Source organism: Equus asinus, chromosome 1 (genome assembly GCF_041296235.1).
Source record: "Equus asinus isolate D_3611 breed Donkey chromosome 1, EquAss-T2T_v2, whole genome shotgun sequence".
Lineage (NCBI taxonomy): Eukaryota > Metazoa > Chordata > Mammalia > Perissodactyla > Equidae > Equus > Equus asinus.
In genome coordinates, this window is record NC_091790.1 from 207,093,779 (window position 1) to 207,117,986 (window position 24,208).

At 37.3% G+C, this 24,208-nt stretch overlaps 1 protein-coding gene across 15 annotated transcripts in view; it reads right to left on the bottom strand.

Moving 5' to 3' along the window:
• LMBR1 (limb development membrane protein 1) overlaps positions 1-24,208 on the bottom strand; it is a 173,386-nt gene that overhangs the window by 76,465 nt on the left and 72,713 nt on the right. The gene's annotated exons all lie outside the window — the stretch shown is intronic.

Here is a 24,208-nt window from a genome sequence, read left to right on the forward strand (position 1 = left end):
CTGAATATCATTTTCTGGTTTCTGAATTAAAGGAAAAGGTTGCACTTGAATCACAGCACCCCAGGTTCTCAAATTCAAGAGATAAAAGGGCATGTCCTAAACCAGGGGTGCGTATTGCCAGCCCTAAACAAGGACTCAGAGTTGAAGCGGCCTTTTCTATTAGTCTAGTCTCCCCATGGGGCTGCCCTTGGCAGGTCAAAATCCATGCTCAGATGTGAGAGTCAGCACCCTTACGTGTTCACGGCTCAGGAGGCCAGTGAACCAGAGTGAATGAGACTTGCATTTGATTGAACACACGAGATCCAACAGCAGTTATTACTCAAGTGAGATGAAACATGAACAGTCACAAAACACACTATTAAAAACATACTCCCATTTTACTGAGAGTCTCTGAATCTTCATTGCACAACTTTCAAACAATTTAGGCACCAAAAGATGCCCACCACCTTCTAATGGGGATTTTTTTTTCTTTCTTTCTCTCATTCTAAGCAATAATCTTTTTTTTCTAAGCAAGAACCTTTTTACCGCACATCAAATATTATGTGGAAAGCCTATAAAGAAAACAAATAAAAAGGGTAAGTGCTCTGGTGTATGTGTGTTATACCCTCTCAGCTTTGTCCTTGCCTGACTCTGACAGGAGCCCAAATCCTGCCTGCCCCAACCAGCCCCAAGGATACTGGGGCTCCAAAACACATAGCACATGTGTCATAAGGGTTATGCTATATGAGCTAAACAGTATAACAGTGCCACAATGCGCAAGCTAGACAGCAGTGCTCCTTGGAACTATTTGAGACCCGCTGTCCAAAAAAAGGTGTTGAAACAGTATGTGTTATAATTATTATCTTAAACAATTATAATAACGTAACAATAAGTGTGTTAGGATAATAATAAATGTTTGGGAATCAATCACCATAAGATTTACATACTTTCTCTGACATTTTGGTGAGAAATATTTCTTAGCAGTTAAACTTGTTTTTCTTCAAATACATCTCTCTGTGTTGGGAGACAACGCTCCATAGGTCTCTCCCATTTCTGCGCCTCTCACAAGCAGAGACAGGGACGGTCCTTGTTCTGGACTGTCTTCTCAAGGACATTTGTAGAGCAAACAGCCTTGGAAGATAGAGACAGTGCCTCTCTGAAGCAGAAGCAGATCTGCTTCCTGTCTAGTATAAGAAGGTAATGTCCCCTTACAGAGCAAAGGGCAGGCAGGTTCACCTGCAGCCCATTATAAATAATGTGGGTTCCCTATGCTCAGGGTGCCTCAGCTGTAGACACGAGCCCACTGTGGGGGCAGCCTCCACCTAGGCCGCATGGCCCCATGGGGCTGGGAATCCCGGGGAACTGACAGGAACAGGAAACTCATGTGCTTGCTGTGCTGTGAGTAGTGAGGTCCTTTGTCTCTAACCCAGGAGTCTCATGTCTACAACCAACATCCACGAATCTGGCAGACTAACCCATCAGCTTGGAAGTACCATAAAACCTCAAGACTCTCCACAGTTCTGGACAGCTTTGGGTGACAGGGTGAGAAGCCAACATGGGTTTCTGGAGAAGAAAAAACAAGGGCCCACACAGGCTGGGTTAAGAAGAAGAACGAGCTTTCTGAGGAAACTCCTGGAATCTAACAGTGAACGCTCTCACCCAAGCGGTAGGCAGATGGGAGAAGTAAGGGGCTCCAACCACCTGACCAGCAGACCATGCCTGGGAGCTGAGCTGTGAAGGGGAGCGCAGCTTGGTTACAGTGCCCTCCCCTCTGAGCAGAAGCAGGAAAGGATGTTTTCGTGATAGTGTAACAGCAAGCCCTGCAAGGCCAGCGAAAAGGTACCGTCCTATCTCCAGGATTATGGTTACAAGGAACTAGTTTTCTTATATACTTTGTGCTTTTCTATATTTTCACATTTTCTAGAATGCATGAGTATAACTTAAGTAAGATGAGAACTAATGTTGTTTTTAATTTTCAACTTTTTTCCTAAAAGCATTAACTTCCAAGAGATTGGCACCCACAAGAATAACTTTTTAAAAATATCCAAGTTCAGTTTCTGAGACAGACAGTATAGTGAGCCAGTTAAGAGCCCCAACTTTAGCAGCAGACTGCTCGGGTTCAATTTCTGGTTCCATCCTGACCAACTGTATGACACTGGGCAAATTACTAAACCTCGCTGTGCCTCAGGTCCTCCTTTGTGAAATGGGTTTATTAACAACACCCGTACCTCATGGGGTCGTTGTAAGGATCAAATGAGTTAACATACATAACATGCTTAGCACAATGTCTGATGCCTAGTAAGCACAATATATGGATTAACTGTAATGATTCAAATTATTCTTTTATCTTTGAAATCTCCAAGGCTTAGGAGTTAACATATCATTTGAATTTCTGAATTAAATTTATACCACCCTCTAATGCCAGCTTATCACTCTCTTCCCATCTTTGTGAACTACCATCTACAGACCTATAAGAAACAATCTCATCTTTTCTTGATGATATGATCACCTGGTTCACAAGTACTTCTTATCACATCCCCTGCCATCATAAGCAACATTCAAGCTCATAATTAACTTAACCTCCATTCTGCTATAGCCACCCACGCACGCACTATTCCAATCCCATCATCTCTCAGGCCCATCTCTAAGATCTTAAACTTTGAAAACTGCTTGCTCAGTCCACAGCTTCCTGTTTTCTCTGATACTCACTCCTCTAACCTAGCTCCATGTCCTCATCGTTATACTCTTCACTCTCTTGATCCTCCCTTCCCCTCCAATCAGTCTTATTTTTACTTGCCTAAACCCTATGGTGAATTAGTATACTTTAATGATAATCCATTATCAATAACATCCTAGTATTCCTGGTCCCCTTGACTACCACCAGACCAGCTTAATTCCACTGGTGGCTCACTCCTCCAATTCTCAGCTCTGTTAAAGAAATTTACAAAATCATGAGAAATTTTTGCTACTACATTCCAAAGTGGGCCTTCAATGTTACATGGCAATCCTTGTATCTCTAGCTGACTAACAATTCCCTGAATGATTTTTAAAATGTTTTCCATTCTTTGATCCTAATCTCATCCCCTCCTTTCTTACAACTACAGTGGATCTCACTTCTCCCTTAGTAGGACATAGCTGGCAGCCTGCATGTCCTCTCCGCTTCCTTCTCCTACCCTTTGGTTTCTGTCTCCATTCTTATCTCTTTTATTCTATAAAGGAAAATATCTCAGGTCCCTTTACTCCCATGGCTCAATTTTAGATGTTCATCCTTTCACATGCTGTATCAGTGCTTCTTAAACTTTAGCATGCATGAGAATTACCAAGGGGCTTGCCAATTGCTTTAGCCAATTCCTGGGGCCTGAGTTCCAGCCCCAAGTGGCAGCTCCATCAATTCTGATGTAGATGGTTCACCAGACAGATTGCTCTGTTCTTCCCCTAGGTAATCTTGCCTCTTCATGTGGCCAAAGACTCTGAAATTTATATCTTTATTCCAAATCTTACCACTAAGGCCAAGATGCATACATCTCAACTGCCACCTCCCCTTAGATATCTCACAGGAACCTTAAATTTAATTCTAAAGTCAAACTCATCCTTCTACCCCCTAAACCTGCTCCTCCTTCAGTGTCACATACCTCAATAAATGGCACCATTATTGTTTTTGCCAGACACTTTATAAATATCCTCATCACCTGCTTTCCTGTTGCACCCCGTCCCCCCATCACACACACCCCCCCACCACCCCTAGACCCTGGTCCAGTCAACCAACAAGCACTTCTGATTCTACTGTCATTACAACTCAAATTCACCCACTTCTCTTCCTCCTGCCATCACATCCATCTTGCCTAAACAACTCCCTAGCCTCCTAGCTGGTAGTCCTGCACCCACACTCTTGTCTCTCTCTGACCTGTTGCCTACATCACAGTGGGAATGTGATCTTTTCAAAACACAAATCTGATCATGTCACTCTTAGTCATAACTTGCTAACAGAGGCCTGAAACTGGCAAACAGATGCTTTAATGCAACAACAAATAATAAAAGATGAATCTCATTAGCATCCTTCTCTAACCAACTGAGATGCTACACAAGTCTCTCTTTAAAGCTGGGCCTTGCTCTTTCTTCTGCTGTTTAGATAGTGAACAAAATAATTACAGATGAAAGGAAAATTATTTACGACTTAATAGCATACCACAGCACTGTCCAATAGAACTTTCTGTGATGATGGAAATGTTCTATTCTGTACCATCCAATGCAATAGCAACCAGCCATACGTGTTTGTTCAACACGTAGAATGTGGCTACTGTGACTGAAGGACAAATTTTTGGTTTTATTGACTTTTAAATTTATATAGCCACACGTGGTTAGTGGTTACCGTATCGGTCAGAGAAGACTATAAATAGCCTGCTTCTAACAAAATATGATAGAAATATTCTCTGTAGTTTCAAGTACTTTCTGGACACTTTTCTAAATTTAACCTTGATATAAAATTCTTTGAAAAACAGCTTGGCTAAAGTAACCTCCTCATTTAACATGCTATACCCCTAACTTAGTGTTTTAAGTAGCATTTATGGCAAAAAAGATGAAATTTGACACTAAATTTGAAAACTACCCCCTTCTGTTTACATTAAGAAAAAGTACATTCTCTCATTAAGAAAAATAGGTAGTATTTAAAATGTAACCTAAGTATCACCCTGTCTGAAAGTCATGCTAGGGTTAAATATCCACATACTTATCCAAATATACTTACAAACTAAGTCCTAAAAACACATCTCTTATGTGCCAAAATAATTACATGTGAACAGTCTTTCTAAAAAGAAACAAGCTGTATAATTTCAAAAGGATGCTTTTTCTATTACTGATATAAGAATAATATCAAGAAGAAATATGTAAAATATATATTTACATGCTTAAGCAAATAAGAAACATTTAACAAAAAAACTGTCAAATCATATAAACTTCAAAAATTTATTTCAAATTGATTGATATTTCTTTTGAAAGTAAATAATTCATGAAAATAAATTTGCTCACTCTCAGCTCTCAATCTAAATTAAAAAGAGTAAATCAGCAATATTACAACAGAAAAGGCTGCCAGAGAGCAAGACATCAAAATTACTGAATATGGTTATGCCTGTTTATGAAATACTGAAGGTAAGTGGATACACTAAGAAATAACTGTTATTCTTACTTAATCCACTAGGAGGCTAGGGCAATTACGTTTTCCTTTTGTTAACGTTACTCTCTTTGTGATTAAATGAGACAAAATCAGCCCAACTTGAAATCAACTGCATCACATTTATGAGCCCTAGTGAAAACAATAGAAAAACTTACCAAATTTGTTCATTAAATGCAATATGGCAAATTTCTTTTTACTCTCAACAACTTTAAGATAGAGAGAAGAGACGTGATGGGACTATAAACAATCAGACTTCATTTGTTAATTCAGCATCGACTGGCTCTTATAAGCACCAAAAATATATAAACTATTATCACTACCTTTCTTGAGATCATAAAAATATTACAAAGCCTACAGAGTACAGGCTCTGTGGCATGTAATGCGTGAGGTTTTTAAACTTTTGTATGAGATTCTGTTTGCAAAGTAATAAAAAGCATTATGAGAGCTTTTATCACTACCATTAATCACCAGCAGGACAGCATATAAGCAAAAAAATACGCCTACTGCTCATTTTTCCATTAAGAGTCAGAATGGGAGCTAAGAAGCCCCAAGGGGGAAGGCTCCTATCAACTCCATTCTTGCATACGCTGAGCTAAAAGATGCGCCAGATGTCAGAATAACTTACTGAAATACCCTGCAAACAACAAAGTGGGAAAAACACGGTCAGAGCGAAAGAAGGTTCCCATTGTTCATCTTAAAAAGTAAAAAAAGTCTCCTGAATAGAATCACAGAACTATAAGAACATCTGCTTATCATCAACAGTTGTACTTCCTTCAGATAATTTTGAATGCTTATGCTATGTCATATATTACTAGGATTTCAGAAACTTTACAGTATTCTTATCCCCATTATGAATACTTATCCTAACCCCTCCCCCAAAAACATAAATCTAATTTACTTTAAGGAAACTTCACCCCTTTTATTAAAATTATAGTGCAGTAACCACTTAGTATATTAGTAAAAACACCAGCGAAACAAGGCATTTTCTTTCTACCAATGAAACACCTTCCTGTTTTAAGAAAAGTAAGCTATACAATGAATTACACTAGTTTCATATCAGGAGTGTTACGGGAATTACGACTATCTCAGCATCGTAGCAGTTTGAATTGGATGAAATGAGCTAGTAAAGACGAAACGCATGTAGACTCAGACTTCTTTCCGATTTAATAAGTACTAAATGATGAGTAGAATCTAAACACTGAAATAGTTATAATTGCTTTCTGAAATTTTTGTGCTAGTCAACGAGACATTTAATTGCTCTGTACTGAACATCAATGAAGTGAAAATTACAATGTACTTACAAAAGCTCTAACAATAAGCTGATATGTTTCTATGGTGATGAACACTTAAACAAGATTTTGCCTGGACATCTTGACCTCTTGGAAGGTATGTAAACACCACTTTATATACCACGTCTCCACCCATCAGGAAAGCCTGGGAAAATTTTCTACATTCAAGGAACTTTTAAAATAAATATCAAGCCATTGTTTTCATCTGACAAAAAGGGTCTCTTAGTAACATTAAGATAAAGTTTGTTCAGCATGACATCAAGACTGCCCCAAACATACATGCAGTCATCTGGGGAAGAGTGAGAGAAGCACTAACCAACAACAGAAAATAAAGACAGGTATTAATTATTTTAAACCATGAAAAAACCACAAACAAGCATCTCTAGAGAGTGTCAAACATTTCCCCCTTTGCTCCAAAGTAATCATTAAGAGCATGGACAAAAAGAGTTTTTGTCCCAAGTCAAAGAAAACAGCTTTACAGAAGGCTTTGTTAAGCTCTATAGTGAAATGTCTTTTAATATTAATATTTTCTGCAGTCTATTATATATATACTTATTTAATGTAGTCTGTACAAGATGGAAAATCTAAAACTATAAGATGCTGAAGTTATCACAACTTGACAAAAAGAAAGCATTTTTGTATAAGTCAAAATAAAAGCACCAACATTGGTAGTTCACTGAACTAAGATGTTCTCTGTATTCAAATTTATAAGCAGAAATTTCTCATATTAGATAAATAAAAACTCTCCAGATTACAAGGAAATAAATTAATATAGCAAATTTCAAAGATGTAAATGAAAGAACTGAATTGTAGAAAGACCACAGAGACTTTATACCTAAATTTCTAAACAGAGTTCTAAAGTTGGAAAAAAAGCATTTCTTAGTACACAGCATCAAAATCAAAATAACTGAATAGTCATCTAGTAAAGGTCTTTTCTTCTCAGTCTGTTCTAGTAATTCTTTAGCTATAAGTTTCATGGAAAAGAAGAGATTGGAACTAACATTTGCAGAGCTCTACTAGTTGCTTTATATATGCTCATTGAATCTTCACAATAAAGGTGAATTGTATTATAAATAAGGAAGCTCATGTCCAAAAATGTTAAATAATCTGGCTATAGTCACCTGTTCAAGGTGCCAAAACTCACTGTAAATTCAGGTTTGTCAGCTTTTGGAGCCTGTGCTTTCCACCTCCCCACACAACAGAAATAAGACACAAAAGATAAATGATGTGGAAATAGGGAGGTGGGGGAGAAGGCTCACAGACTTAAGATAAACCTATAATTTTAGTAAAGGAACCAAAGCAAAATACATAAAAGCTTCTTTTACTACAACATTAATTTTCAATTCCATAACAGCAAGCTCATGCTGAGGTCAAACGCTCAGTCCTATAAGAAAAGTAATACAAGAGAACATTGTAGCCAATACCTTACTATTGGTTTCATAAAACACCCAGGCACAAGCTCCAGTAAAGACACAACAAAAATAAGATCATTAGAGTTACTATTTATTATGTTACTATAGTGAAATGTACAAGATATTAAGGTGCAGGATATAATATAAAGCAATGCCACACAATAATTTCTTATGCAGCAAAGAGTACATTTACACAAAAAGCACTAGGAATTCCAAAATGCCACAGAAGAGCTATCCTCTGACAGTGAACAAAACAGGAAACATACACATGAAAAGCTCAAGGTTGTCTGCCCTCACTCCAGACCAATCCCCCCATCAGCTGCATTTGGTCCACCTTCCTGACTGCCACATTCCCTTTGGCTCTCACTAACAGCTTTGGTTTTACATATCAGCCTCTGTTTGGTTAATATGAGCCTATCACCAAGAAATAAATCACCTTTTTTCCTTTCTATTTTTAAATAATGAAAGTACCCTGTTTAGCTTTGTATATCTATTAAACATCTGTGGATATACCATTCAACTTAAAGGAACATGACTACAACTACTGTGGCACGCACGTGGCCCTCCCAACTGCACCAACCTGCCCAAAGGTAACCACCAATTTGAATTACCATGTTCATCATTTATTTACTTTTTTTTGATTGTGGTAAAATATACATAACATAAAATCTACCATTTTAACCATTTCTAAGTGTACAGTTCTGCGGCATTAAGTGCATTCACATTGTTGTGCTACCATCACCACCATCCATCTCCATATTCTCCAACAGAAACTCTGCACCCATTAAACTATAAGTCTCGCTCCCCCCTAACCCCTGGGCACCCACCATTTTACTTCCTGCCTTTGTGAATAACTACTCCATGTACCTCACATAAGTGGGATGAAACAGTATTTGTCTTGTTGTGTCTGACTTATCTCACTTAGCATAATGCTCTCAAGGTTCATCCAAGTTGTACATCGTGTCAGAATTTCCTCCTTTTTTAAGGTTAAATAATATTCCATTGTATGTATATACCACATTTTGTTTATCTGTTAATCCACTGATGAATACTTAGGTTGTTTCCACCTTTTGGCTATTGTAAATAATACTGTCACAAAAATGGGTGTCTAACTATCTGCAGAGTCTTTGCTTTCAATTCTTTTGTGTAAATACCCAGGAATGGAATTGCTGGATCATATGGTAATTCTATTTTTAATTTCTTGAACAACCTCCACACTGTTTTCCATACTGTCTGCACCATTTTACATTCCCACCAACAGTGCACAAGAGTTGTAATTTCTCTACATCCTTGCCAACACTTATTTCCTGGGGTTTTTCTGCTAGTAGCCATCCTAATAGGTATAAAGAAGTACCTCACTGTGGTTTAGATTTGCATTTCCCTAATGACTAGTGAAGTTGAGATCTTTTCATGTGCTTATTGGTCAGTTGTATATCTTCTTCTAAGAAATGTGTATTCAACTCCTTTGCTCCTTTTTAAATATTTGATAAGTAAGTTCCATCACCATGTTCTTCAAAATTGCTTTGGCTATTCTTGGCTCTCTGCTCTTCCATAAGAATTTTACCACATGCTTGTCACATTCCATAAGATAACCTCTTGAAATTTTTATTAGAATTGCATTGACTCTAAAGACCAATTTGAGAACTGATGTTTTTACCATATAAAGAAATTCATAAACAGAATACCTATCTATTTATTTAAGTCTTCTTTAACAACTTTAAATAAGATTTTTTGTTTCCATAAAGATTTTATGTATCATTTCTAGGATTTATTTCAACATACCATAGGCTGTCTTGCTATTATAAGAGGTATTTTTAACAATATTTTGTTTGTGGCTATTTATTGATTTTTCTATATTAATCCTACATCCAGCTTTCTTGTTGAATTAATAATTTATCTTTAGATTCTATAGGATTTTTCCAAAAGACACTATCATCTATTAAGAACGAGTATTTTGTTTGTTTGTTTCAATATTCCCTTTTCTTGTCTAACTGTACTAATAAAGAACTCTACTACAGTGTTATTTATTATTAGAAATAAACATATTTAAGATGGCATCCCAATTTTAAAGTAAATACTTTTAACATTTTACCAGTAAGTACGATGTCAGTTGTAGGCTTAGGGTAGATATCCATTATCATGTTAAGAAAGTTCCCTTTAGAATTACGTTAAGTGAAATAAGCCAGATAGAGAAGGGCAAACTCTGTATGAGTCCACTCATATGAGGAACTTAAAAATGTGGACAAGGAGAACAGATCAGTGGCTACCAGGGGAAAGGGGGGGTGGGGGTGGGCACAAAGGGTGAAGGGGTGCACCTACAACACGACTGACAAACATTAATGTACAACTGAAATTTCACAAGATTGTAACCTATCATAAACTCAATAAAAATTAAATATATAAAAAAAGAAAGTTCCCTTTAGTTCTTAGTTTGCTTTTTAATCATGAATAGTTATTAATTTTATTGAATGTGTTTTGTCTCGTTTGAGGTGCTCACTTGAGTTGTTTCCTAACTCACCTAATATGAATTACAGTCATAGATTTTCTAATGTTAAGCCAATCTTGCATACCTGAAATAAATTTTTTGATGATGATTTTTTGTGTACATGGCTGGATTAAGCTTAATATTTTCTGACTCACAAGTATCCATGAATAAGAATGGCCTATAATGTTTCTTTCTCCTACTATCCTTGTCTGCTTTCAGTATCAAGATTATATTAGTTTCATAAAATAAAACTGTGAGTGTTCCATCTTCAAATCTCCAGGCAACTTTATGTGAAATTGGAGTTATCTGTTCTTTGAAGTCTGGTAGAAATATCCTGGACTTGATTTTTTTTTTTAATCAGAATGACTCAGCAGAACTTCCATTTCTGGCAATACTGAGCACAGGATTTCCTTAATTACTTCTGCCAAAAAATATATAAAATGTTAGATCAACTATTTAAAAATCTTCCTGAAATCTTCTCTTTGCCTATCAACTCTGAGTAATAAATTGAGTTTGATACCTCCCACAGTGTTGGCTTTTCCCAATGTCTGGTCATCTTATGAGTCCCTGCTCATCTTTCTATTTAACAGTTTTTGTCCTACTTGTTCTCTTTATCACCTCCTGCTGCTGGTGATGGTGGATCTAGACAGGGGGGATCTAGTTTTGGGTGAGGTGTCTCAGTAGCTTGTACCCTGGTGGACACGTTAAGTGTTTGCCTGACTCTCAACCACCAGGGCCCACATTCTCTACTTCAGCCCATAGCAAGTGTTACTGTTGCTTGCTGACTGCAGCTCTCCTCTGAGCACCCTGCTCCTTTCTTTTCCTCACATCTTTTAGCAGCAGTCACCTGGTTTAAGTTTTTGTTAAAATCAGGAGAAAGGAGAATTTGAAGAACACAGATAGACAATTGGAAATGCTAAAATTAATGTGCTAATAGATGTAAATCTAGATAATATCCTATGGGACAATCAAACAAAATATCTGGGGCTATCTTTTGTATAGGGAGGAAATAACTATATTTCTATCAGACAAAATGCATTTGCATTACTCTCAGTTTCCTACAAGTTAACTCTAATCCTGAGGCGATGTAAAATAGCCAAGTCAACAAGAAATCAGCCAAAGGAGCATACCCCATATAGGATTAGATAATTCCCAGGGTCCACTACACAATACCCAACATTCCACTGATAGAACACCCAGGATCTCTTCTTCCCATTTCCAAGTCCGGACAACTTTTCCTGGCACAAGAAAATTTACATACACAAAATAAATTATTAAAGTAAGAAGGACATAAAACATATGTACACACTAATTATAAATAATAATCCAAGTACAAATGTTGACAGGTAACTTGGAATGACATAAAATACAAAGCAAGGTTAATTGGCTTTCTATAAAATTGTTTAAAGTAAAATTAAAATATAAATGAAAAACCGATAAAAGATACACAGGAGAATCAGCCAAAATCATCAGCCTCATGAGTATGCTTTATGCAAGCCAAATAGGACATCAGAAAATTAAACAGTAAGGACCCTGGAATACAGGCACACTCAGGAAGGACTTGTGCATTTGCAGAAATCATCTTGGAATCTCGAGAAAGAGTTTCTGAACACTAGATTGGAAAAGATCTTCTTTAAACAACATTAAGGCCAAGAGAGGCCAAAAGAGCTTCAAAGCTAAAGAGGAATGGCCAAAATAAAAGACTGGGCCCCATATTTGTCAACGAAATCGGGGCCAACTGAAGCAGGGAAAGCCTCCCAGAGCTGGAAAAAAAGGCCAAAGAATGCCCCCAAATTAACAAATAAATGAATTACTACTATGTTCCAGATAAAGAGCCAGTAAAGTTGACAGGTAGAGAGAAAAAGGAGTCAGGGACATTGGTTCAAGAATGATGGATTAAATGTTTTCTTTTTTTACCATAGAAGACAGAAAAAAAATATATAATAAAGAATCAATCTATCAATCTGCACTGTCCTTAGAATCTGCAATAGCACCTAGCGTACAGTAAGTGGTCAATAGGAATCATCTGGATGAATTAATTATGCTAGAAGACAAGAGGGCTACAGCAGACCAGCAATGTTGAGAAATCCCCAAGAGATAGGAAGTGGATAAGATCAAATCTATGGAGAAATGTCCAGGAGAAATTATAGACTAAAAGAAAATAAGAAGAGTAAGAAAAGAGCGGTGATTCCAGGTGCTAACAAGCTTCCAGTCAAAAAGTCTAGGGGCCAACCCGGGGGTGTAGTTTGGTTAAGTCTGCATGCTCCACTTTGGCGGCCCGGGGTTCACAGGTTCGGATCCCAGCCATGGACCTGGCACTGCTCACCTGGCCATGCTGTAGTAGCACCCCACATAAGGATGCTATTCATCCTTGGGTTTTTTAAAAGGATGATAACTCTTTAAGAACTAAACCAATTTCAAATTACTAAGAAAGAGTATAAATTCAAAAGGTAGAAAAGTTAGTATAAAATGAAATCAGGTTTACCACACGTCTATGGACAGCTTATCTTCGACAAAGGAGCTGAGGGCATACAATGGAGAAAAGAAAGTCTTTTCAACAAATGGTGCTGGGAAATCTGGAAAGCCATATGTAAAAGAATGAAAATTGACCATTCTTTTTCACCATTCACCAAAATGAACTCAAAATGGATCAAAGACCTAAAGGTGAGACCTGAAACCATAAGGCTTCTAGAAGAAAATGTAGGCAGTACACTCTTTGACATCAGTATTAAAAGGATCTTTTTGGACACCATGTCTTCTCAGAGAAGGGAAACAATAGAAAGAATAAACAAATGGGACTTCATCAGACTAAGAGCTTCTTCAAGGCAAATGAAAACAGGATTGAAACAAAATAACGACCCACTAACTGGGAAAAAATATTTGCAAGTCATATATCTGACAAAGGCTTAATATCCATAGTATATAAAGAACTCACACAACCCAACAACAAAAAATCAAACAACCCGAGCAAAAAATGGGCTGGAGACATGAACAGACATTTCTCCAAAGAAGATATATGGATGGCCAATAGGCACATGAAAAGATGTTCATCATCGCTGATCATCAGGGAAATGCAAATCAAAACTACACTAAGATATCACCTTATACCCATTAGAATGACAAAAATATCTAAAACTAATGGTAACAAATGTTGGAGAGGTTGTGGAGAAAAAGGAACCCTCATACACTGCTGGTGGGAATGCAAACTGGTGCAGCCACTATGGAAAACAGTATGGAGATTACTCAAAACATTAAAAATAGAAGTACCATACGATCCAGCTATTCCACTACTGGGTATCTATCCAAAGAGCTTGAAGTCAACAATTCCAAAAGTCCTATGCACCCCAATGTTCATTGCAGCATTATTTACAATAGCCAAGACGTGGAAGCAACCTAAGTGCCCATCAACAGATGAATGGATAAAGAAGATGTGGTATATATATATACAATGGAATACTACTCAGCTGTAAAACAGAACAAAATCATTCCATTTGCAATAACATGGATGGACCTTGAGAGAATTATGTTAAGTGAAATAAGTCAGTTAGAGAAGAATAATCTCTGTATGACTCCACTCATATGAGGACTTTAAAAATGTGGACAAAGAGAACAGATTAGTGGATACCAGGGGAAAGGTGGAGTCGGGGGTGGGCACAAAGGGTGAAGTGGTGCACCTACAACACAAATGACAAACATTAATGTACAACTGAAATTTCACAAGATTGTAACCTATCATTAACTCAATAAAAAAAAAATGAAATCAGGTTTTGCTTAGGTCAGCTTATATAACATTTGCTGATAAGTCCTGAGTTTTCTCACACAATTAATTTAAAGGAAACTAAACAACACGTCATAGTTAAATATGACTAGGTCAAAAATTTATATGTATTATCCATCTTAAATTATATTAAATCAATTTTCTAAAGCCAACCTTAATTACATATTTATATAAAGCTTTTGTGTGTGTGTTTGAGGAAGACTCGCCCTGAGCTACTGTCGCCAGTCTTCCTCTATTTCGTATGGAGGACGCTGCCACAGCATGGCTGGATGAGTGGTGTGCAGGTCTGCCCCAGAGATCTGAACTCACGAAACATGGGATTGCCAAAGCAGAGTGCACGAAACCAACCACGACACCACTGGGTGGGCCTATATAAACAACTTTTAAGTAAAATTTACTTAAAAGTATTATAGAGTAGGTTAAAATGATGAAATGATACATAATACTTTGAGAGAACTTTTTTCTTGATTTGGGTTTCCCAAAAGCACTGGTAGCAAATATTGGAGCCCAGCTGCCGGGAGAGGGAGGCCAAGGCCTGTGGATGAGTCCTCAGGATGAACTCTTCTTCTGCCCAGAGCCAAGGCTGACAGTCTTCCTCTAGCAGTGGGCAAGGACAGTGTGTGTGTGTTAAAAGAAGCGTGCCCTTTCGCGGGGGGCTTTCAGCAGGGCCTCGGCTCCAGCTCCTAGGCTCCACGTACCTATGGTCCTGTGTCACCTGTAACCAGCTCCCTGCCCTGACCAGGGTAGCCAGGGCATCACTTATTTACTTACCATTCTAGTTTTGTTGTGCCTGTTCGGTTTTGGTCCTAAGACACTTCTTGCTTTCTTGAGAACTTACCTATGCATTTAATAATACAGGATGTTGGTTATACGGTTAAATTTTTGATTTGGTCCTATTTAACAAGGACACATGCTATTTAATTTCCTTTAATTGTGTAAGAAAACTCATGAATGGACATCAAACATCACATAATCAGACCCAAACAAAGCCTGATGTATAAAATACAAAGACCAAAATTTCTCTATTACAACTTCAAATATTTTTGAAACTCTAACATCTTGAAATTTTAAAAAACTGATTTTTTAATAATTTTCATATTTTATTTCTACAAATCGAAGAGAAGATTTCAGCCAGTTATTTGCAAATATTTTTCAATAAATAACATTCTAGGCCCAAGTTGTCTATTTTTAATAACTAAAAAAACTAAACTGGATATAATTATTACTCAATTTTCTCTGGTTAGCATTAATTTTGAAGTTCTACGGCCATCTTGATGTGCTATATACAAGTTTTGATAAGCCAAACACAGGACCGAGCCATGGGGAGGGTTCACTTGTGGGTCTGCAGCATCGTGACTTGTGTCATCATGGACGCTCTTCAGCACCTTGAATTTACAACTTTAGTCCCCTTATGTTTACAGTATTTACACAATCATCCCTTATGGCATTAGTTAAATAACATATGACTAGGAATTTTTAAAAACAGAAAACATATAATGCTCAAAACCACTACTGTGGCTTGTGGGGCTCAGCTGAGTGATCAGTCAAGTACTGGAACCATAAGCATGCTCCCTGATCTCTACTAAAACCTGGCAAACTCACCAAATACACATTCACAGCTCTCAGCATGTTTTGCTTTAAAGGAAAAATATACAGAGTTATTGATTTTTTAAAAACAGAAATAGTGTGAAGTATCTTTATAGAATTGAACTGCAAGAAGCCTTCTGTAATCTCCAGAAGGTTTGAGAACTATCTGGTTCATAAATACTAGCACAGGGCAAAAAACACTCTTTGGATTCTAGTACCAACTCTGCCACTGACTATGTAGCCTGGAAGTTTCATAAGAAAACTGAGGCTTAAAGACATTTTCTATAAAATATGTGCACTAAAACTCGCCTCTGTTACCTCTCAGATATTTAATAGAGCAAATGAAATAAAATACGTGAAAATAGTTTAAAACAAAATAATAAACAAATATGAGTCTTTAGTAATAACTGGCTGGCAGGGAAAAAAGATGCTAGCTCCTATTCTATGTAAGAATTAGATCTAGCATATAAGATATTAGGTTAACAATATTAACACTACTTTCAAAGTTTCCTTTAACTTTTCCCCAACTTATGTCACAACTAAACACCATCAGCCATCCTTCTGGCTTAGAGGAATCCAGCTCAGAAGGCATGCTAGACCTCAGTTTAGAGATTCACGAAGAGGAAAGGAAGGTGGGAAGGGAGCACTACAGTCAGGAGAAAATTCACTTGCTGGACAAGCGGCCCTTGAGGGGAATGGCCTGGAAGAGGAAGATGGTCAGATCTGGGGAGCTGGTCAAAGTCCTGCCAAGGAGGCTGCAGTCAGGTTAGCTCCAACCCAGCAGGTGCCCTGGTGCTACCAGACCCACCCAAGGGCAAGCACAGCAGTGTCTGTGGGGCTCATTCCTGGCACACCAAATCCCAGAATTAAACAGCTAGCTGGAGAATCAGGGTAGGGGTGGGGAGGTCTGGTTTTGTAAACAAAGCTAAGGAGGGTCAGGATACTGTAAAGACTCATTTCATTTGTGATAAGCTTCACTATAACATAACCTGAAGGCTCTGGACCAATAGCCTAAGCTGTCCCAAAATAAAGCAGTGTCTCTGTCTTCATTTGCACTGAGGTTCTAAGGAGGTTCTAAAAATATCACAGCCTGAAAGATAACCAGTGTAGGAACCCATGACCAGCTTCCTCTAGAAAGGGCTGTACTGAAGCACTTTCCGAACCACCCCGCCCCTTGACAAATCAAGGGGACCTAAGACCTTCTTAGCTTTCATGCTTCATTTTCCCTGTTCAAGACATCTGTCCACAGCATACTAAGTATACATGTTTGGGAACACCAAGGGAAAAAGGAGAAAAAGACACATCAAGAAATAATCACAATATAACTGTGATCACCACTGCGGGAGGAGGAAGCAGGTCGCCCCTCCAGAAGGCCCCCTGGAAGGACGGTAGGCCCACCCAAGAGGCAGCACTTGAGGAAAGATTTCACCAGACAGGGAAGTGAGGAGAGGGCTTCCTGGCCAAGGAATACCATGTGAAGACATGGGGCTGTGAAAGAAGCCAGCATGTTCTGGCTCAGGTGAGGAGCTCAGTGGGGATGCAGCTTACAGTAAACAGGAGAGCCTCTTGAAAAATGTGGCCTAAAAGACAGACCGAAGACAAATTTCCAGAGGGTTTTATACGTGGTGTTACGAATTTTAGACTTCATTTTGTTGGCAGTCAGAAGCTATCACAACATTTTCTGGAAGTGAGTTACATAAACAACAGCAGTATTAAGAGCATAAGGCTAGGAGGCAGCATAGAGGTTACTTTGCATGGGAGTGACGCTGGAAGCAGAAAACAGATGGACAGTGGCTTAAATACTCCAAGTAAGAAGTGAGGCAGCCTGAACTAAGGTAGCGACAGAAAGAGAGGTCTTATTCAGAATACTGAGTCTAAGTACCTTTAAGTTATCCAATACAATAAGGTCTCAGCACAACATAAGTTACTTCATCAAATCTCTTCTAAATAAATAGATCAGAAATGCAATTTAATTATAGGCATTTAAGAAGGAAACAAAAATCATTAAGAGATCAGATCTTTCTGATACCTCAAAAAGTCTAAAATAAAGTTTAACCCCTTCACAAGTCTGTTTTAAAAATTGACTGCTTATAAAAATTAATACTCACTAATGTGAAGAAAAATATTAAATATCAAGTAATCCCAACTAAAATATTAAAGTATAAAAATATTTAAACCCATCAGTATAAAACAACTTAAAATTTCTTCTTTCTGTTTCAAGAAAGATACAGGAAATGTTTCCTTAAAACTGATCATTTCAGTATAATTCTAACTTTTTCTTTGATGTATCCTTATTTTTTCAGTTTTTGCCTGCTAATCTTATTTTTAATCACTAAAAGAACATAATTTTTATATTTTTTTAACAATTCAGCTGCTTTGAAATTCAGTCACTCTAGAACAGTAAGAAAGTGTCTTTCTAGATGAGAATTTCCTTTCCTTAACAGAAAGTATGCAAATCAATACATTCTTAACTAGTATAACTGTTAATGACCTAAGTCTTAAAGAAAAGTAGATATACTGTAACCCAAAATATTACCTAATGTCAAAAGTATCAAACAATCCTATTGCCTTTGATGTGTCTGAATATGCAACTTTTATTTCTGGTACAAATGAGCCAAATAAATGGGTTGTAGAGTAATATACCAAGTGTCAGCTACATATTGGCAAACATTTCATAGAGATCAGAAGATTAACACTGTGATATGCTGAATAAATGATTTTATAGACAAATAAATACGAATTTAAATGCCTTTAAATAAATACAAGATTTTTAACAGTCAAAACTCAAGCCTCTTGGATGAGCTCTCGTCCTCCATGCCTGCGGGTTTCTACCATCTTATGTAAGATGCTCTCCATCAGCATCAAATCTGACATTTAGTTTTACTTTTTAATAAAGTTCATTCCAACCAAGAGTGGGTAGTTTTCAATTCCCCCAAAAAGAGTTTTGGAAAAAAGACTCTATTTGACAATGATTATTTCTATAAAATTGTTTCATGAACATTAGAAGTATTAGGTCCTGTAAAAGTATAAGTACTTTAAAATTTGAACCTGGTGATTTTTTATTTCCTCCTTACCAAAACTTGTCCTCATTTAACAAAGAGCCCTGAGTTATGAGACAGCAATTAATAATTTAATCATCAAAGCTTGAAGTTTAGTTATCGATTAAACATATATATATTTTTTTACAACCTATACTACTGTAAGATAAAACAACTTCTATTTCAAAAAGTAAATAAAGCCAAATATGTTGATGCCACTATAATTTCTTACATCATTTTGGTATCATATATAAAAAGTAACTCTACACACATCGTCCTCATGTTTCATTACCAACTTTCACATAGTTGATACATTTAAGCACCTAATAATAACTGCTGCTTTGTTTTTGCTACTTTACAAACAAATTAGATGAGGTAACCCAGCCCTCAGCAACCGGATAAGGTATATACTGCCAGCCCACTTTACAGACGGGAACACCAGGAAACGTGTCTGGAGTCCCAGGTGAGGAAGGAGAAGAGTCAGCATCTAAGTCCAGGTCTTCGGAAGGCCAAAGCTCACCATTCTGCTCTACACTAACATGCAAATAAAGAGACACTCTAGCCTTAGAGTAGAAAGCTCTCATTATTTGAAAAATGGAGAGAAAGACAAAAGTGCTATATAATGGTCCAATTCAGAGTATCACACCATCACAAAATATAAAGGGACTGAGTGTTTTAAAAACACAGCAGCTACTGGACAATAACAGATACTGCTACTCAAGTTAAATAATGTAGTTCCCTCCAATATGCAACTGTACTAAGAAGAATGACAAAATTAATGTCACTTCATTAACTAAATGATTGGTAATTCAAAATCTTTATAAATTTAATTTTTAAATGAAATAAATGTACTCTTTTCCTCAAAATAATACTTTTATACGTCTTTCTCTGAGATCCTATGTCTGAAATGCTCACTTTACATTGTTATAACCACGCCTTTTACAGTAGAGTAACAATTCCAAAAAGAAACCTTGAGTATAACAACACTACCAGAATTGAATGTTTTGAAAATAACCATTCTTATCCATGTTGTTTCCACAGAAAAACGAGTGCTCCTGATTGGGGGAGGGTAGAGGAATTCTATTAAGAAATTACTGAATGATTTTTTTTTCTGGAAGGTGTTGGGAAAATCAAATTAACACATAACAATAGTTAGTGAGATATGACTCCATTTTCTGCTATAAACAGCAAGATCAAAACGCGACCCAAGGTAAATTTCCTTGAAAGGGTCCCAGCAGGAGTTTTCCTTTTTGTACGTGATTTCCTCTCACCCACAAAAAACATGCCAAATATGCGCATGTGCCACTAACACTAAGCAGCACTTCCTTAATCACTCATTTCCAACAATTTATGGATGATCAGTGGCAAAAACGAGCAAAAATAATGAAAGAATGCAATGAAAGCTCACTGAGACCGAGCTGGACTTCCTACTTATTTCTGTGTCTCTTTAAGATGGAGGCCTGATACAAATTAGCCACTGGGGGGAAAAGTCATCTGGTCATAAAATACAGTACAAGGTCACTTTTATGTAAGTTTGCCAAAAGGGACATAAACCAGGACAATTTCAAACTGTGACACAGGATAGAGACATATTAAAGCAATCTCTGTTCCTCCTCTATTGTGCCGTCACGGCGCTCAGCTTTATAGGCCTCCAAGCACCGGCACCGAGCGCTTCGCTTCCACCTGGTCAGTCTAATTAATTAAGAAAGGAAGTTACCTCAAATTTTGTACTTTTTGCTTTTATTATCAAGCACTTCGTTTGAAGTTATAGGAGTTAACCTCTTAATCCTACAGACCGTGTGCTATGTTCTGGACATTTGGGGATGTCTGGATGGTTTGAGTAATTGGTCAGGATGTTGCTGTCACTTATGTTAAACTTTATGCATGACTTCAAATCAAAGATAGGCATTAAGGTGAGGCAGAATATAATTACTCCCAGAAACATCTTTGGTTTATGAATTAATCTGTTACTGATGAGATTCTTTTCACTTTCATTAACTTGTTGAATTTTTTCTTCATAATATGTTAATTCAAAGTAAGATGTTAAAATATAATATGAAACAAACACATTCCTAACTCCCATTTAAACCCTGGCCAGAGGTTAGACGTTCAGAGTTTATTATGCAATCAGAAAACATCTTCTGACATCATCCCAAATAATTCAGAGGTCTCTCAGAGGCAGGCTGGGGAGAGAAATGCCCACCGCTGATCTGCGTGCGCTATGACAGGAACCGCAGGGCTGTCAGCCCCAAGAACCTCATATGCTGGTATACAATTGAGTCACTGAGATAAAAACTGTGGAGAAACCATCTCCACCACGAAATGAAACAAAACAAACCCAGCAGACACAACCTTTTTATCAGAGTTGAAACCTTAAGATGTAAGCATGGGTTCAGGTTCAAACACACATAAACATATATAATGCTCGATATAATATACATAGGTGACAGTGAAATAATCTAAATTCGATAAACATTTAACTGCTAACAGTAAATTAGAGTCCCAAAATAAAAGTTACCTTCTTACTAAAAAAAATTTGCTTTATCAAAACCATTTACATTCTCCTACCTTGAGAATTACAAAGAATGGAAATAGTGAGGAGATGGTCCTAATAAAAAAGAAACATACACATGGTAAGGAGAGAGAAGAAAGGCTATTTAAGGCCCTTAAAAGGACATGGTCAATCCCCCAGGCCTAAAATGTCCTGTTTGAATTAACATAGTGGTTTAATTAAAAACTAAGCAGAGAATTCTGCTTAATTTGATTTTCAATTCAAGCTCTGCATCCGCCTGTGGCTAGTGGCCAATTTCCGCATCTCGGCACAATATGCAAGGGGCTGTTTTAAAATCGATTGCCCAGGGGAATCAATGGGAGTATGGTGGGGCCATATGCCACTTAGGGACTCTACCAGACTTAGACACAGTAAAATAGCACCAGGAGGGTGGCCAAAGGAAAAAAAAGGAAATTTAACTTAACCATATTACAAGTTTGTTACTACTCAAATTATTGTGCAGAATCTACCAATTAGAAGAGTTTTCTAAGATCTCGTCAATATTGCCCTGGGATTAGATGTGTCAAATGTAACCAATAAGCAAAGAGCTTTAAAGGGATATACACAAATATATAACTCGCTCGCCAGCTGTGATTGTGGTCAGTGACACATTCACTTCAACAGAGCAACAGTTAATGACTATGATACAATCTACTGCTCTGTGTAAAGAAAAAGAGGTCTGAACACACATTATTTAGGATCTGCACAAGTAAATACCAAGACAGGTAACAGAAAGGCATAATATTAAAAGGCTCAAACATATACTTTACACATTTAGCCTTAACTATACAAAGCTAATAACTCTTGAAACTTTCATGTATTTGATTTTAAAACTGAAAAATATGAATATTTTAAAATAACACGCCATGATTACCCTAATTTTAAAGTGTGTGTGCCACACATTCCTAATAGGCTCTAGAACATACCTAATCTTCAAGTAGGTTTGATTTTGCTTCAGTTCATGCCATTTCAAAATGGGAAAAATAGTTTGGAATCTTAAAATTGCCTAGGATAATAATATTTGAATAATCAAGAGCTAATTATACTGTATTCAGTTGCTTTCTGATGATTTCATATAACACTGATATTTTCTAGAATACTTATTAGTCAAATGCATTAAGCTCTAAGATTATGGCAATAATAGCTAACGTTTACTGAGATAAATCCTGGGCTATGCACTCTACATGAATAATCTCCTCTCATTTAATCCTCTGAATAATACAGTAAGGCAACTATCATTATTATATCCATTTTACAGAAATAACACCTGAGGTTTCCATGAAGTAACGAGCCCAGGCAGTCTGACTTTAAAGACAAACTTTCTCCCCTTAGTACCCTCAATCTTTCTCCTTAGGCCCCCTCCCCTGAGCACACTAATAGGAGAATTATTCTACCTCCAAGCTACAACCCCACCCCACTCCTTCCTTTAACAGTTTTATTAAAGACTAAATTCCTTATATGGATTTCTACAACTCCCATTGATTCTCCAGCTAACTCAAGTCAAATAAATGGTAACCATCTTGAGCTCTGCCTTCTTGCCCTCTTCTTAAATCCTTTGCTGTGTTTGAGAATTAATTGGTCATGTTGATTATATCCTACAATCCCTCAACACATGAGTCCCCCCTGAGATCATAAAATGTAGCTGGTGGCCTGAGGGATTTTGAGGTAACTAATATAGTCAAAGATGTGCTTAGAAAAGAATATTCTTTTAATCATGTACAGAGAGACCAGAAGTAATAAATTTAGGGGGAAGAATTGCTGTACAATTGTAGGTGCAAAATATCTTTAATTACCTTCTCGTATCCCTCCCCAAGCTGATTCTCCCTTTGACCTTAGTCTACAAGGGGCAACAGGAGAGCAGTGACGTGTCACTGGGTTTTTGTGTCATTTGTTTTTAATCTAGAGACGGTTGCTAATTCTGCTCCAACAGATATAGCCAAGTCCCTTTTCTAACTGGTTAGGGAGGAAATTACTTTGGAGGTAAGGGATTCGTCCATATTGCACACTGCTTTTAAAAATAATCTATTTAATAACTAGATTTTTATAAAAAGCATAACCTAAGTAGATACACCTATAATACCAACTATGAAAATATATTTAATATTGAGCTTTACCAGTTGTTTTTGCACTTAGTTAAGATTACACATGAGGCAGAGATGGAAGAGGGGAGAACTTTGCACATTTAAAGCAAACATCAACATGGAAACTTTAGTGAAATATGTTGAACACTATTTAACAGAGCCAGGTACATGACTGATTCAGTATGGTGATATCACTACAAAAAACAGCATTTCACATTGTGTGGTGCATGTACTTCTTTCCTTAGTGACATACAGTGAAAATCAGATGTGTATTTATCTCTAAATATACGTAAATAAAACAGTAGATGCAAAAATCCTCTTCAAAAGTCCTTTACCAACTCCCTATTGTCTATAGCGTAAAATCCAAACTACCTGGCAGGACTCAAGGCCTCCAGGAGTTGACCCCAACAAGCTTCCCGTGCACCCTGACCTCACCATTCTCCATTCTACAGCTAAGTTTCAGCCATTCCCCCAATTCCATCAGAACGCATGCCTTTACTCAGGCCTGGCATGCCACACACTAGCAACGCCCGCTCAGCCTTCAAATGCAGGCTGACTCCTCCTATGAAGCCTTCCAGAATTCTGAGGCAATCAAGACAGCCACTCCTACAGTGCTTCCCATAGCAGCTTGTTGTATAAAAGTTCATCACACTGCATGCTATTTGCTTGCATCTCTGATTTCTCCTTCTGTCCATCCTTTGAAGGCAGGAGCCATGTCTTTTCATTTCTGTTCCCAGCAAGCTCCTATAGCAGCATAATGATTATTACTTAGTAAGTGCTTAGTAAAACTGTCAAATGAATGACTATCCACCAAAAGCCTCCAAAATTCTAGAGAAAT